Below are 12,729 nucleotides of genomic sequence, written 5' to 3' on the forward strand. Positions count from 1 at the left end.
TTCGGATATTGCTTTTTCATTGCTTCCTCGGGTTCCCAGGTGGCTTCTTCTATTCCATGTCATTGCCAGAGAACTTTTAGTAAAGCTGTGTTTTTATTTCTCAATTCTTTCACCTCTCTCGCTAGAATTTTGATAGGTTATTCATTGTATGTTATATCAGGCTGAATCTCGACATCCGTCAGGGAGATATCATGTGAAGGGTCAGATCGATATCGTCGCAACATAGGCACATTAAAAGACATTATGAATTCTTTCAATTTCTAATGGTAAAGTTAATCGGCATGCAACAGGTTCGATTCTTTCAGTAATCTCGTACGGCCCGATAAATCACGGACTCAGCTTCCCTTTCTGACCAAATCGAAGAACTTTCTTCGAAGGCGATACTTTCAAAAATACTCTGTCGCCAACTTGGAACTCTATGTCTTTACATTTAAGATCCGCATATGATTTTTGACGATCTAAAGTTGCTTTCAAACTATCTCAGATTAGTTCCACTTTTTCTTTAGTCTCGGGAATCAAATCAACCCCATGTATCTTTTTCTCACTAAGTTCGGTCTAGTATAACGAATTTCAGCATTTACGACCATACAGAGCCTCACACGATGTCATTTTTATGCTCAACTGAAAATTGTTACTATACGCAAATTCAACTAACGGTAAATATTTCTCCTAATTGCCTTCGAACTCTAGTACACAACATTGAAGCATATCTTCGAGAATTTGAATTACGCGCTCAGACTGACCATTGGTCTGAGGGTGAAATGTAGTGCTAAAATGCAACCACGTACCAAGAGATTCATGTAACTTTCTCCAAAATCACGATATCAACCGCGGATCTCTATCCGAAATAATGGAGACTGGCACTCCGTGTAACCTAATAATCTCAGAAACATATAATTCAGCTAATCTGTCAAGTGAGAAATCTGTACGTACCGGAATAAAATGTGCGGACTTCGTCAAACAATCTACAATAACCCTGATGACATCTTTATTTCTCGATGTCAAGGGTAAACTCGATACAAAATCCATAGTAACTGTATCCCATTTCAACTCCAGTATAATCACTGGCTGTAACAGTCCTGAAGGTACCTGATCTTCAGCTTTAACTTGCTAACATACCAAACATCTCGATACAAAATCAGATATCTCGCGTTTCATTCTTGGCCACCAGTACATATGTCTCAAATCACTGTACATTTTATTGCTTCCTGGATGAATAGAAAAGCTACCACTATGAGCTTCATGTAAGATTCTCTGAATGAGCTCTGGATTCTTCGGTACATAAACTCTACCTCTGAACAATAAAAAATCATCGGGTCCTATCTGAAATTTTGAATTAGTAGTCGACTCACACTATACTCGTTTACCTAACAATTTACTATCACATTTCTGAGCTTCGCAAATCTAGTGTAAAAATTTCGGTTTAGCTTTTAACTTGGCTAAGATTTAGCCACCATCAGATAACGCCAGTCGTGTATTCATCGCTTGCAGAGCAAATAAGGAATTTCTACTTAAAGTGTCAGCAACTACGTTTGCTTTTCCCGGATGATAATCAATGATCAACTCATAATATTTTAACAACTCAAGCCATCTGTGCTATCTCAAATTTAGATTTTTCTGCGACATTAAATACTTTAAACTCTTGTGATCGGTAAATATGTGACATTTTTTGCTGAACAAATGGTGTAGCCAACTTTTCAATGCAAATACAATAGCTGCTAACTTTAAGTCATGTTTCGGATAGTTCTTCTCATTCGGCTTTAACTATCTGGAAGCATAAGCTATCACTTTGCCTTCTTGCATTAAAACATAGCCTAAACCATTCAATGATGCATCGCTGAAAATCACAAATTTTTACCTGATTCAGGCTAAACCAGAACTGGTGCTTCGGTTAACAATGCTCTCAACTGATTGAAACTTTGTTGACATTCATCAGACCATTCAAACTTCACATCTTTCTGTAACAACCATGTCATCGGTGTAGCTATCATAGAGAACCCTTTGACGAATCTTCGGTAATAACCAGCTAATCCCAGAAAACTTCTAACTTTAGGTACATTGATATAATATCTTTTTTACTTAGGTCTTGTTCGATATTGTCAATCTAGTCACTCAAATCTATATTTTTATCTTTTGAGAGTCATTTACTCTGATGCTCAAGACAAAACATTTCCCCAATTGGACTTGAGAAATGACGTATTAGCTTTTCAATCGACTGGCTCATTTTTTATTAAACTAAGGACATGTTTAGGTTCATCTACTAATATAAGTTGTCATTCTGTATTACGATCTAACCACATAATACCGCTTAGTATTGGTTAAACATTAGATAACCAGTAAGTCAATATTTTCTTCCATTTTGCTTTGTGTGCAAAAACATTGAGGACAATATACAAAGTGTATTAATTTAATTAATGAATATTATTAAACCATTTTGTTTAAAAAAAATTCAAGTATATAAAATGAATAAACTAAAATTAGGGCACCAAATCTAAAAAAAAACTTAGATTTTTGGCTTTCTGTCATAACTCTGTAAAGCTAGTGAAACATTGATTTGATGTACCCTGGCTAAGACCTTTTCCCCAAATACATTAAGGAACAAATAATTACCTGTAGAAGGTACACCTAATGTATATTGAAAATGACCCTTCCTCTTTTCTATGCTCTTGGATTGGATTCCAATCTAAAGCAAGCAGTTGTTGCATCTATTCCAGATCCATTACAAGTAGCCATCAACCAGAATCTCTACAGGCAAAACAGAAACATTCTCAGTCTAACCATGGGAGAAATCCAGTAAGAAATGTATATTGCTCTGGAAGACTTATGCAACAGAAGGAAAGTCTTCAAAGACTATCTCCATGGAGATAAAAGATTGGACAAAACCTGTGATGATTCACATCTCGAGATCAAATGAAGAAAGGACAAGTCATGCTATTATCCTACTAAAAAGAAAAACATTTCAAAAAGATGAAGAAATTCTCTCCAAGATCCTTCAAAAAAAGATATAAATGGAAATATCTCAAAAGAAAAAGGTCCTCCAAAGGAGTCAAATCCACCCGATGCTATATTTGTAATCAGAAAGAACATTTTGCAAAATCATGTCCAAATAATAAGAAGGGTGAAAAAATGATCCAACAGAAGCTACAAAAATCAAGAATCCAGATTGGTGAAGAGGATGATATTGAATCAATATTCTCCATTGATGATGAACCCAATGAACAGTCGCTATGTGCAATTCAGAGCATTGAGCTCAGTGACTCTGAGTCATCATCATCAGAAATATTTATGGTTCAACCAAAGTTAATCCATTCTCTGCTATTAAACTCTCAAAGTCTTTCCCAGATTCCTATACCACATGTTCCAGTCTCAATCTACTTAGGGCCAGTTCTTCATTGCTTTTGAGAAGTGCTTTTCAGAAGTGTTTTTCAGAAGTGCTTTTGAGAAGTGCTTTTCAGAAGTGCTTTTGAGAAATTTGAATGTTTGGCATTACTGTCAAAAAGTGCTTTTGAAGAATAAAATGTCCATTTTAGACATGAGATTATAAAGTAACAAATATGTATTTAAATAATGTCCAAATTAGTTAATATTATGATATTTTAGCAAAAATATAAAAAAAATTTATTATAACTTATTGTTAATATTTTAATATATAATATTAATTTTAAATATTTCTAAGTAATTAATATTAATTATTTATAAAATTTAATTAGAATATATAAACTATATTTAAATATTTAAATATAAAATTAAATATTTGTAATTAGATATTGACACGATTGTATTATTATAAAAATTATTTTTTATTTTTAATTAATTAAACACCTATCAATTTCATTCTAACTGTCATTGTATTGTAATGTTATAATGTTTTTGTTCTAATATATGACAATGCACATTGTTTGTCATATTTTTGTTTCGATTTAATGCACACTGCTATTTTAGTGTAATGTTTGCCAATAATTGTTTCAAAATGGTATGAACTTTGGACCAAAAGAAAAAAAGAAGTTATATAAACAACAATTCAATAGAAAGCCGACAAAATTAATTGAAGTTGGTTCGATTCGGTTAATTATTTTAACAGAAAGAAGCTCAATTCAACTAACGGTTTAGTTAATTATAGTTCAATTAACAATGGATCGAACTAACTATTTCATCACCCCTTTGATTAAATGTTTGAGAATATAAAACAAAATATTTAGAATTATAAAAGCAAACATAGTTTCAATTGAACAGTTTAGCGTGTATTGCATTTCATTTAAAGGTTCAGCTAAAATCTTTAAACAAAATCACACCTATAGTAATAAAACTACTACATACCATGATGTAAAAAAGTACAAGAGAAACAAAAGAGCAAATTTCAGTCCACTCAGATGTTGAACATATTTTGAATAGACCAACAAAATCAGCTATCCACTGTAACATACTTGAGAACTCTATAGGGAGTTGATACACATAAAGCATGAAAATGCTGAAGCCTGCATAAAACTGGAGAGCCTTCCACAACCTTAACAAAAAAGAAACAGAACATAAGCTACTAAAAACATTAACCAATGATAAACTCAAATTCATTGACAAAGAAAATGAAATAGAACAATGTACAAAGAGTCAAGAAGCAATCACCTGAATAGTCCTAGAAAATTGCTAGTCAAAGACCAATCCACTAGCATTAATACTAGAAGAGAGATCCTTACAAGAGGATTGCAATCTAGGAGAAATTGAAACCATTAAAGATTTAATCTAATCTTTAGAGTCGAGCAGGAAGCTATCCTGCAGTTATAGCATCAAGTTTTGTTTTCTATTCATTGTTGTCTTGTTTGCAACCCTACACAAATGTTACTCATCATTCTAGCAAATCAATTAAACATAAGCAGGTTATCGGTCTCAACGACAACATACCACAAACATGAGCAATCATGCATGTCAGGAGAGCATAAGATGCAATGTTAAATGGCACACCCAAGCCCATATCGGCAGAACGCTGATACATTTAGTAAGATAACTCCTCATTGGCAACATAGAATTGCAACATTCATATTGAAAAGTATTAATTTTTTTAAGTACAAAAGAAAGAGAGACATAAGTTCACTATTTAATAAATTAAATTCAGTTATCAATAAATTAAACCAAATCAATCATTTATCAATAAATTAAACCAAATCAATCATTTATCAATAAATTCGCAATCTAAAGTTGGGTAATTCAGTTACATCTCTAAGGCCAAAGCTATCATATTGTTAGGTATAATTAGATTTAAACATTAGTTTAACTACTTATTAAAGTTCAAATTTTAAATTTAAAAAATAAACTTAAACAAGAAATAAAATATATTTTGCTAAACAGATCAAACATAAGATTTTTATATTCGAATCCAACCTTTGTTTTATACTATCTAACACTTTTTCAAAAACATCACAACACAGTCCACAAGCAAATAAATCCAAGAAAACATTTCTGCTAAATTAAAAAAACCCAATAAGAATGTAAGATTTTTTTTTTCATTTTTTAAAACATCAAATTGAACTATTATTTAGAATACATACGACAAACAAACAAAAACAAAACAAAACAAAACCATAGCCCAAACATAAGTCTCTGCCCCATTCCACCAACAAACACAAGTAAAATCAGGTTAGACTTTTGAAAACATTAGAGAAAATAGTACAAAAAGCTTAAAAAATTGTTTTGGTTATGCCTTAGCTAGTTAACACATATATGAAAACGTCAGGCAACCTTTTGTTTCTCTTCTCTTTAGCATGAATGAATATTCTTTGATAGAACAATGAATTAATAATAAATATATCAATACAAAGCAGAGTTTTCTGATTATGAATCAACAATGCAGATATGCTCTCTCTGCTTTGTGGACTACTCTCAGTCATTCTGTAACTTTATGAACTTTGAACAATGGATTAGGACCAGCATTTGCAACTCCATGACACCATGATATTTTACCATTAAAATGAGGTTTAAAAATTTTAATCAATATCTTGTGAAGTTTTATTGAGAGAGAAACAACATGAGGCAAGAAAATCTATCACGTTTAGATTAAGGATTTGTTTTACATCAATATGACATTGATCAAGAAAGAGAAAATAAAACAACTAGCAATGGAGAGACGGTGTAAGCAACAATCTCCTTTTAACGCGACATTCATATTAGACATTCATACGAAATGAATTACAACTCTTTTAACTTCTGTTTCCAACAGGAAACAAAACCAGATTCACTCCCACAGTGTACTCCCCTCTTTGTTAAAATTTTTCTAAAAAAATAAAACACCTTTCTAGGCCTTGTATGTAAGTTATAACAGTGACATTCCAAAGGGTGCAGAAGGAATTAAAATAGGCAAGAAAAAGCTGTGAACTTTTAAATATCCTCTCTGTTATATTGTTCCAAGCATCACTAGTAGCATTCAGATAATGACATCCACCTTCACATCAAATCCACCACAAATTTTTATTAAAATATTCAAATTCCAATATTATCTTATTCATAAATATCCCAATCCGTATGGTGACCCATGCCTTTCAACTTTCTTCTTTTGATTTGCCTTTTCTATTTTTGTGTGGACTCAACCATTGGGTAGTGAAATCAGAATCTACATAGAACTTCTTCTTTATGTGAAAAAGGTGAGAAGCACAAGTTGAACCAACAATATTCAGACGGATCTCTACAGTGATGAAAATAAAATGAGAAATAGGAATTCTTACTTAAAAGAGAGTGACTGCTTTGTTTTAAACAAGAGAAAAAGAGATGATCAACTTATACTTTTGCTAGTTGAGGAATATCGGCTGAATGAGGCGACGGTGGGAAGATGAAACAGAAAATATGGAAAGGGGTTAAAAAGAAGAATCAATATAATCAGTTTTTGGGCATCAAAAACAGCTATATGTATTTAAACAAACGAACGTACCTTCTCTTGGGTGCCTTTTAAGCTTTTAAGCACTGGAGTGTTGCCTCAAAGCAGTAGCAGCTATCCTGAATGAGAAATCAAATTTTTGTTCTTTTCAGCCAAAAGCAAGTTTGTGGGAGAAGACAGTTCCAAAGAACCAGCAGAAGAGGGGAAAGAGCGTTTGTGGGAGAAGAGACAGGTTAATTTGGTCAATTTCTAGCCAAAAGCACTTCAAGCTGAAGAAAAGGAGAAATTTTTAGCTTCTCATATGGAGAGAATTGATTTTCTAATGGTGAAATTTTTTGAAGAAAAGGAGTTTGCTCTTTCTTCCTTTTCAGGAAAAAGGACTTTTTCCCTAAAAGTTCTTCTAAAACGAGCAGAAGAACGGGCCCTTAGAAAAATATGGCAAGCCGATCACTGTTATTGCCTTCATTAACACTGGAGCAGTAGAAACAATCATGAATCCTGAAGCTTTACCAGCAGAATGGTAGGAACCTTATACCAGATACTTTCACTCAGCAGCAAACAAAGTTTTATGACACACTTGAGGAGAAAACCTATCAGAATCTAGTTTTTCCCTAGATGTTCAGTCACTACTACAGTCCTTGGATCAAACCTTTCAGGAAAAGATCTCATTGTTGGTTTTGATCTTTACAACAAAGCTAGACAATTGAGGATTCTACCGGAAGGGATAAAGTTTAAACAAATTTTTAAACCTTTTGTCCAAACCCCCAAGCTGTTCTCAATTGATGCAGTGAATCTGAGGCCTCTATCAACCCTTGATCCAGTAACTGTTGACATTCTTCTTCTGCTAGTTTGAGATGTTCTGGATTCATGCCCATATGACTGGCTTTTGTGTGGTTGATATCTTCATTCTTCTTGAATGGCAGTTTAATGAAAAATTCAGATTTTTTCCATAAAGGATTTTTGCATTTTTTCAAAAACTCAGAATGAGATTCAGCACAAGATATTTCTTTTAATTCTTCTACTATCTGTTGGATTTTTACTGCATCAATTGAGAATAGCTTGGGGGTTTGGACAAACGGTTTAAGCATTTGTTTAAACTTTATCCCTTCTGGTAGAATCCTCAATTGTCTAGCTTTGGTGTAAAGATCAAAACCAACAATGAGATCTTTTCCTGAAAGGTTTGATCCAAGGACTGTAGTAGTGACTGACCATCTAGGGAAAAACTAGATTCTGATAGGTTTGCTCCTCAAGTGTGTCACAAAAACTTTGTTTGCTGCTGAGTGAAAGTATCTGGTATAAGGTTCCCACCATTCTGCTCGTAAAGCTTCAGGATTCATGATTGTTTCTACTGCTCCAGTGTTAATGAAGGCAATAACAGTGATCGGCTTGCCATATTTTTCTAAGTAGATTGAGACTGCATGTGGTATGGGAATCTGGGAAAGACTTTGAGAGTTTAATAGCAGAGAATGGATTGACTTAGGTTGAACCACAAAAATTTCTGATGATGATGACTCAGAGTTACTGAGCTCAATGCTCTGAATTGCACATAGCGACTGTTCATTGGGTTCATCATCAATGGAGAATATTGATCAATATCATCCTCTTCACCAATCTGGATTCCCAATTTTTACAGCTTCTGTTGGATCATCTTTGCACCCTTCTTATTATTTGGACATGATTTTGCAAAATGTCCTTTTTGATTACAAATATAGCATCGGATGGATTTGACTCCTTTGGAGGACTTTTTTCTTTTGAGATATTTTCCTTTATATCTTTTTTTTTGAAGGGTCTTGGAGAGAATTTCTTCATCTTTTTGAAATGGTTTTTCTTTTTAGTAGGACAATAGCATGACTTGTCTTTTCCGCATTTGATCTTGAGTTGTGAATCATCACAGGCTTTGTCTAATCTTTTGTCTCCATGGAGATAGTCTTTAATGACTATTGCATAAGTCTTCCATAGCAATATACTGTTCTGGGAGAAGAAGAAGAAAGTCCCCCCTCATCTCTGCCCAAACAAGTGTCAAAATCGTTGATGATCCAGAAAGAAAATCATTATTATAAAAATCCTTTAACAAAATTTTTAAGGGATTATAACCAGAGGTCACTCCCGAAGATAGTTGTTTTAGAAAAAACAAAAGAATCCCCTTTAGAACAGTCAGCCTCCCCAAAATCAACCTCAATCTCAGAAGATCAGAGATATCAACAACATGTTCTGAGAAAGAACCAGAAATAATGGCTACTGTCAAACCAGAGGTCAAGATCGATGAAATGTCAGAAGATGAAGCCACTGAAATAGGAGAACCCTCAATTGCATGGTCCACACCCCATGTCTCAGCAACCAAGATAGTGTACACTTTAGATGATATTCCAACCAACAAATGGCCAGAAAGACTACAGAAATTTCATACCTGGCTTGAAACCAGAAGGTTAATAGAAGAGGGCCATTATAACATCCTACTGGAATTTGTGTCACGATTCACAGGGATGTTAAAAGATTGGTGGAATTCCATCAGTCAAGCTGACCAGATGCAGTTCTTGGTGTTGACAGATTTATCCCAAGCAATTAGGATTATTTATACCCATTTTATTGGAAATCCTGATGATCTGTTAACCCTCAAGAGGAGAGAATTTTTCAAAAGAAGATGTTGTTCCTATAGGAAAAAAGATTTGTCTAAACATTTTCATGCTATGACAAAAATTTTCTGTGCTCTTGGATTGGATTCCAGTCTAAAGCAAGCAGTTGTTGCATCTATTCCAGATCCATTACAAGTAGCCATCAACCAGAATCTCTACAGGTAAAATAGAAACATTCTCAGTCTAACCATGGGAGAAATCCAGCAAGAAACGTATATTGCTCTGGAAGACTTATGCAACAGAAGGAAAGTATAAAGTCCCTTATTTCTACTAGTAGGAAAAATGTTCGTGAGTATGTACAGTCGTCAAAATTTGATAAACATCTCATCTATGGAGGCTAAGAGGAACAGTTTGTTACTCTTGAAATTCCTTCAAATTTCTCACAAGAATGGAGTCGGCATGGATATTCTCATATCCATTTTTGGTGCGGTTAGATTAGCCCTCAACTATCATGGAACTGCTGGGAAACCAGTTGTTTCCAAAATTGCTCTCCTTGATTCTCGATACAAAAAAAAACCAGGATGCTTGCATTGGTACAGTGGAAGCAACACTAAGCTCAGGAATGGCCATGGTGACGTTATTCCTAAATTTCACCATGTCTTTACAAGATCCCAATCTTCTTGATGCTCTAAAAATCCAGATCCAAATCATTGGAGCAGAGATGGTAGAATCAGTAATAATGGCGACCTTGCATTACCAGATTGCATACAGAGTTCAAGATCATGCTTTTAAGTTATCAAATCAAGGATCTGAGGATTCTCTTCTCATTTCAGTCAATACTAGAGAAGAACCTCATTGCGTACATGTGCCAAAACAAATCCCAAAATAGGTGTTGCTCAAGCTCTTGCCAAAAAAATTGGTTACTAATTATGAACAGATCCACCAGCATGACCAACCAATCCACTCCACAAAAAGTCAGATCATCACCAGATCTGATGGGATGAGTGAGATAAAATTTGATCACAGCCATCTGAAGCAGCTTCTTACTCCGCCAGTATTTTCCACACAGATGATGTTACAACCCCTAGAGCCTGACAACATGGTTCCAGGGCCAGAAGCACCTCTTATACAGAGCTTTAAGTCTGATGGAAAGCCTGTATATTTTTTCAAAGATCCCAATACAGGACATTGTCCTTGGGACATTAATTGTTCTTGTGAAGGATGTCAAGATTCTGTTTTTGAAGATCTTGATGAAGAGATCAGACGATCCCGTAGGAACAAAAGCCGCAAGAAATCAAGCTAGTCAGAATTTTACAAAAGATGGATGGATGGATATCCAAATATTGGTCCGTTAGGAGAAGATAATGGCAATTTTGTCTACCTTGTAGACTATTCTTGTAACAGCCCAATTCTGGGTCTAGTCGGAACAGTGGTTTCGGGACCACAAATCCGACAAGGAAAAATAGATTATTATTATATTTTTATGGTCTACAATTTTACGGAAAATTTTCAAAAAAATTTCGTTCAAAAATTTCGACGTTTGGGCACTCAATTTAGTCAAAAGGACTAAATTGTAAAAAGTGCAAAAATTGAGTTCTATATGTTAGAAGTGTCAATTTGTTATGAAATTCTAAATTGGAGGTTCTTATTTTGTAATTAGACCATTAGTTAATTGATGGACAAAAAAGAATGGGCATAGAATTAGTGAAATAGATTTTTTTAAGTAAGGGCATTTTAGTCATTTGTAATAAAAAGAAATAAAATGGGAAAAAGATGGAGAAATGGTGTCATCTTCTCCATAGTTGCTGCCAAATTTTGGAAGACACCATAGCTAGGGTTTCTTTGCTTTCTCAAGCTCATAGTAAGTGCATCCTAGCCCCGTTTTTAATGTTCTTTGCATTTTTGAAATCTTCATAGCTCGGTTCAGCTTATTTTACTGTTAATTCATGTTAGGGTTTATATTTGGAAAAATACCCATAGGTGAAAAGTGTTTATTTTGCTGTTTATGGTGGAATATGAAGCTAGAAATTATGTTAAACCACTTTTGCTAAGCGATTTTAAACGAAAACGAGTAAATTGACATAATCGGTAAAAATAGTTAATGTTCAAAAGTATGTGTTAGAGTGAGAATTTGATGTTGCCATAGAAGGGAAAAATGTTCAGCATGTCATAAAACATAAGAATAAGTGATGAAGTTTAATTTTCGAGCTTGGGGACAAAAGTGTAATTATGCAAAAGTTTGGGGCAATATTGTAATTTTTCAAAAAGTTGGGTGGTGGATTATTTTAATAAATGTGAGCATTAAATGAGTTAAATTTGTTATTATAGATCAAGAAAGACGAGAAGAATACCTCAAACGGGAAAAAGAGAAAGTAGTGGAGTAAATTACAAAATTACGATATTTTGCACCGAGGTAAGTAAACATGTGAAATAGTGTATTATTTTGATATTATTTGATATGTGTTGAGATTTATTTGAACATAGAATAAATATTTGGTAAAGATCCTAAAAATGTGATTAAATTGGGAAAAGTGGTAAAGTGTTGAAAAACACGGTTTCTGGTTGAACACTCGGAATAAGCCAGATTATATTGAATAACAAGGGGGTTGCTAAGTGCTGATTCCCCCAAGGGGTTGGTAAGTGCTGATTCCCCGACTCATTGGTGGTTGCTAAGTGCTGATTCCACCATATCCTTGAATGTGAAAGGGGTTGTTAAGTGTTGATTCCCTGACTCTTTGGTGGTTGCTAAGTGCTGATTCCACCATATCCTTGAATGTGAAAGGGGTTGCTAAGTGTTAATTCCTCGAATCACTGGTGGTTGCTAAGTGCTGATTCCACCATATCCTTGAATGTAAAAAAAGGGGGTTGCTAAGTGCTGATTCCCCGAATCACTAGTGGTTGCTAAGTGCTGAATCCACCGATAACGGTTATCATTCCGAGTGTTAAATGAGTAAATTGAGAAGGTGACTATTTATACATATGGTGGACAAGGTTATGGGAGGAATATTGGGTTTGATACTTAATCAACCCATGTATAATATGGGAGGAAATATCAAAAGTACAAAAGAAACAATTTAAATACAAACCTGTTTCGAACAACAGCAGTTGGGCAACTTTGAAAAATCACCATAAATGGTAGAAAATGAATTGGAGGTTGAATAATATATGAAATTAAAGCTGAGTGAGTATATTTTCATATGAAAGAAACAGAGGAAGCAAAAGAGTTGTATATTTGGGGATATTTGGATTTATTTGAGACAGGGCTGGATTGATTTCGGAATCTCCTGTTCCAACTTT

General features: G+C 34.2%; 1 long non-coding RNA gene across 4 annotated transcripts; it reads right to left on the bottom strand.

Annotated features, from left to right (window-relative positions):
- Nucleotides 1-4,201: 4,201 nt before the first annotated feature.
- On the bottom strand, nt 4,202-8,693 carry LOC121216390 (uncharacterized). Of its 4 annotated transcripts, XR_005912578.1 has the most exons (5): nt 6,914-8,693; nt 6,769-6,791; nt 4,897-6,670; nt 4,621-4,822; nt 4,202-4,504 (listed from the first exon to the last, which is right to left on the bottom strand). It is a non-coding gene; the product is annotated as an uncharacterized lncRNA (long non-coding RNA). The 4 variants fall into 4 exon arrangements; XR_005912576.1 differs by having other exon boundaries at nt 4,621-6,670; XR_005912577.1 differs by lacking the exon at nt 4,897-6,670 and having other exon boundaries at nt 6,711-6,791; nt 6,914-7,886.
- Nucleotides 8,694-12,729: the final 4,036 nt, after the last annotated feature.

This window comes from Gossypium hirsutum, chromosome D04, assembly GCF_007990345.1.
Source record: "Gossypium hirsutum isolate 1008001.06 chromosome D04, Gossypium_hirsutum_v2.1, whole genome shotgun sequence".
NCBI classification, from domain to species: domain Eukaryota; kingdom Viridiplantae; phylum Streptophyta; class Magnoliopsida; order Malvales; family Malvaceae; genus Gossypium; species Gossypium hirsutum.